General features: G+C 36.7%; 1 non-coding gene across 1 annotated transcript; it reads left to right on the plus strand.

Moving 5' to 3' along the window:
* The first annotated feature begins 2,154 nt into the window (after window positions 1-2,154).
* On the plus strand, window positions 2,155-2,259 carry LOC136171310 (small nucleolar RNA U13). Its single transcript, XR_010663849.1, has one exon. It is a non-coding gene; the product is annotated as a small nucleolar RNA U13 (small nucleolar RNA).
* Window positions 2,260-4,760: the final 2,501 nt, after the last annotated feature.

The raw sequence follows: 4,760 nt of genomic DNA on the forward strand, positions 1-4,760 counted from the left end.
AAAACACCAAAAGTATCAGTTTCCTCTAGTGATAACAATGTGAGTTTTAATATTTTTTTAAAAATCCAAGTTTTATGACATGTTAAAAAATATTACTATAACAAATCTAAAATATTTATAAAATTGACAAAGTAGGCATTTAGCAAATAATGAAAGCTCTTTAAATATAAACTGTAGTTTTTATCAAAACTCTATTTTTCTATTCATATAAAATAAATTATATAATATAATTTCAAGTCTGACTAAACTGTCACTTCAATTTAAAAATGACACAGTTCATCATGTATTTTATTATTAATCACCCAAAGAAAACAGTGTTGTACTTTTTATATTATCTAGAAAGAACACAACCAAGTAGCCTTCTACTTATGTTCCTTTGTTAAATATAAGGTAAAATCCCCCCAGGTATTTGGTTCCCACTTTTAAGTTAAACCAGCACTCTTTGGAGTTGGTTCTTTTTTTTTACCAGCAGGCATTATTCCTCGATTAAAAGGATGAATCGGGGTGGGGGGGGGGGCGGTTCCCATTCTATTTCTTTCACAATATGAGAAACAGAAAATTGTGTATCTCACAATTTCAAGTTTGTAATGGTCATAAACCAAGTTCAGTAAAAACACTTATCGAGAAGCATCTGTCTGCTGAGGACAGTGGTACATAAATGCCTAAGAATAAACACAACAGATCCCCAACTTCTAAAGAAGAATCAGACAAATACCAAATTAACTATAATAGAAAAAATAACCATTCAAGAGTTGTAATAGAATTACGAAAGCCAGGTCATGGGCTCTGAGTATGAATACAGGTTGCATCAATTTTTAATCTGACTCAGTAGATATTTTTCCTTTTTCCCTCTATTCTTCCACTTTGTTCTCATCCTCTTTTTTTCAAAGAAACTAAAAATGTGTTATCCAGTTTTCATTTCAACTGATGAAAGTTGGGGCAAGGTCTTTAAAGAGAATATAAGGAAAACTGAAAACTTGGGTTTATTATTGTGGTATGTATAATACACTGTGTTCTTTATTTTCTTAATAATGTGATACTGACAAATTAAAAAGACAATGCTTTTTGTTTTACATGTTCAGCTTCTAAGTGGAAATGACTCTGCATATAGCAATAATCTTAAAGCCTAATTTTTTTTGCCCAAGTGCTTTAAAACGTGCACATTATACTAACAATGATTATTCAGCATGGAATGCACTTACCTACTCCATGAATTTTTAAGACGCCCCTCTCAGAATGCACTTATGCACATGAAACACAGTTTGTAGAGACTTATGGATCTCAAGGGATAAACACTTCATGCTCAAGAAAAGAGTTTTGATGGCTGTGGCATAGAATCCCTGGTCATTTGTTTTCAGTTACTCAAAGAGAAAAGATAATTTTAGCAATTCTTGATGGAAAAAACAGATGATTTTAGTTAAATTTATTTTATAATATGTGGAAAAAATATATGTATCACCCCAGATTTCCAAAAAGCACAAAGTTCTTTGAAAAGTGAACATGTTCTTCGCTCAATTGTGTCTGACTCTTTGTGACCTCATGGGCTCTAGCCTACCAGTCTCCTTTGTCCAAGGTACACTTCAGGCAAGAAATTCCCAAACAAATTCAGTTTAGGAATTTGTTACAAGATAAAGAATTATCTACTTCATAAGCAGGAGAGCCTTGGTATAGTGTATTTATGTGTGTGTGAGGGTTTATTGTGCTCCAAGACTTTCTTCCCTATGTCTAAGTTAGAAAATCCAAATATCCTTCTCACGTCCATGTGTGGTCTGGAAAATTATATAGACTGGATTGTGCAAATATTGCTATAGCTATCAAGTTCTTGCCCTATTTACCCCATCTGATTTTTAGGAAGACCTAATTTTTGAAAGAATGTGAAAATTGAAAAAACCATATAGTTTAAATTATAAAGCTTAAACTTTTGATGAATAACAATTTAAAAATCTTTATTAAGTATCCTTATATAGCAACACCTCTAGAATTAAGAAAGCAAGAATACTGGAGTGGGTTGTCATTTCCTACTCCAGGGGATCTTCCTGACTCAGCGGTCGAACACTTGTCTCTTGCAGCTCCGGCGTTAGCAGGCAGGTTCTTTACTGCTGCGCCACCTGGGAAGCCAGAATTAAGAAAACAGTACATTTAAAAAGTTGACGGATCCTTTTGTAGTTCATGAGCATGATGATTGGGTGTTCATGCTGCTGCGTGACATGTGCCTCCCTCCAAACCTTGTTAGGACATCGGCACATTACCTGTCCGACGTTAAAAAAAAAAAAGTTAACAAAGGGAGAACTGATTTTTTTTTTAAAAATCTCTGCTTTTCAGTGTGAATATATATTCCATCCAATTGTATCTAATGTGGATAATGAATAATAGTATACACATCATAACCTAAAACTGGCATCTTTACCTCAGAAAAATTTCTTTTTTTCCAACAAATGCTGTAAAGTAAACATGTAAACCAAAGACAGAGAACATCTTAACTCAATGGCCTTACACAACTGAAGGGAGGGGAGAAGAGGTGAAAAGGAAACCTTACAAAAGATAACGGAAAAACAGAGACACGTGATAAAAGGGGTATTTTGCATCCTTTTCTCCTGAAAAATTCATGTGCCTGAGGAACATATCAGAAAGAAAAAAGAAATTGAGATTGCAGAATAAGTATGAGTTAAAAATAATTCGATTGAGCAGAAAGAGAAATGGATTCCGATGTGACTCTGCCTTTACCCCCATGACACTCACTTCCTAATGGTTCTTTGCTTTTGCCATCAGGTATTTCACTCTGGTCTTTTCCCTGAACTCCTAAATCTGTAACATTGGTCATTTCATTTTGCTTCTATATAGAGCACATCACAGTCTTTCAATTATAGTTCATTAGGATGAGATGTGGAGAAGGCAATGGCACCCAACTCCAGTACTCTTGCCTGGAAACTCCCATGGATGGAGGAGCCTAGTAGGCTGCGGTCCATGGGGTCGCTAGGAGTCGGACAGGACTGAGCAACTTCACTTTCCCTTTTCACTTTCATGCATTGGAGAAGGAAATGGCAACCCACTCCAGTGTTCTTGCCTGGAGAATCCCAGGGACGGGGGAGCCTGGTGGGCTGCCGTCTATGGGGTCACACAGAGTCAGACACGACTGAAGCGACTTAGCAGCAGCAGCAGCAGGATGAGATGGTTGGATGGCATCACTGACTCGATGGACCTGAGAGTTTGAGTAAACTCCGGGAGTTGGTGATGGACAGGGAGGCCTGGCATGCTGCGATTCATGGGGTCTCATAGAGTCGTACAGGACTTAGCGACTGAACTGACTGACTGAATTAGTAAATACTAAAAACTTACTTTGGGCAAGGCATCAAAACATAAAAGAGACATAGTCTCTGCCCTGTGATTTGTGATTTTACAACTTGTGAGGGGGAGTGCTAAAATAAATAATACCAAAGATAATAAATAAATAATATCAAAGATAATAGATGGCCTCACAAAGGTAGCACAGTTTTGGTAGGCTTCACAGAGCAGCCTGACTTAGTCTGATGCACCAAAATAGGACTTCTCTAAATATTGATAGTTAATCTGCATCCTAAATGAGAAGTGCCTGTTAATTGAGTTATTCATCACAGGGAAGAAGAGAGGAGATTATATCCAAAGGTTTGGAAGGGGAGAAAACAGTATGTTGAACAAATTAAACAGAACTCTAAGAAAGAGAATAAGCAAGTAGATAGCTTGAAATAAGTAAGGGGAGAGAAGGAGGCAGGAAATGGAGGACCTTGTAAGTTTTGCCAAGAATCCAGATGAAAAGCATCAGCAAGCAATCATCCCGGTGTTTTAAGATGGGGAACAATATAATCAGATGTGCATATTTAACAAAAAATTCTGGAAACAATGTAAGAACCAAGTGGAGGTAGATTCAGAGAAACCAGTTAGGTGACTAATATAGTCGTTAATGAAGATGCTAGAGCTTTCAGCAAGGATTGTGGTAGTAAGGATGCAAACCAGAGAAGAGATAAGAGATATATTTAGGATCTGATTAGATGAGATCAGAAGAGGGAAGTCCAGAGTTATTTAGAGACAGGGATATTCAATTTGACATGCCTGTGAAATGTCTAACTGAATATGTTCAATGGGCAGTGGATTGATGGGCTGAAGCTCAGGGGAGAGATATGGGTCAGAGAGATATTCCTTTGAGAGAAACATTACAGTGACAGTAATTGAAGCCACCAGAATGAATCAGATTTTCGAAGGAAAGCATGTGGAAGAAGAGAAAAGAGGATAAGATAAGAGTCATGATGAGCTCTTCTATACAAGGATTACATGCAAGAGGAAAAGCCAGGAAATGAGAATTTTATTTTGCAATGGTCAAAAACTTTTGCAGCTGCGTAGTATATGAGAAGAGTATTTGACAAAGTGGTTATTTGGGTTTATAAAGCTCAGTAGGGAAATGAGAATTTTTAAAATTCGAACAAATGCTGCAGTTGCAGTGTCATGAAAGTCCAAGAAAGAGGCAGTTTAGAGGAAAAAATGACAGAAAAAACATAATAGTATTTATAATCAATAACTAACATTTTAAAATGCTGCCCACTCTAATCAGGACTATCCCAAATTTTCTTGTCAAGGCACGCACTGCAAATGATATCGGTGTGGCACACTTTGATCAAGGAAGCTGCACTGGGAGCAAGAAGATTTGAGAGAGAGGAGCAGAAGTGTTTTGTTCCTTGCATGCCACCCAGAAATTCAGCCTAAATAAAAAATATTAGTTTCTCTAATTT

Source organism: Muntiacus reevesi, chromosome 6, assembly GCF_963930625.1.
Source record: "Muntiacus reevesi chromosome 6, mMunRee1.1, whole genome shotgun sequence".
Classification (NCBI taxonomy): Eukaryota; Metazoa; Chordata; class Mammalia; order Artiodactyla; family Cervidae; genus Muntiacus; species Muntiacus reevesi.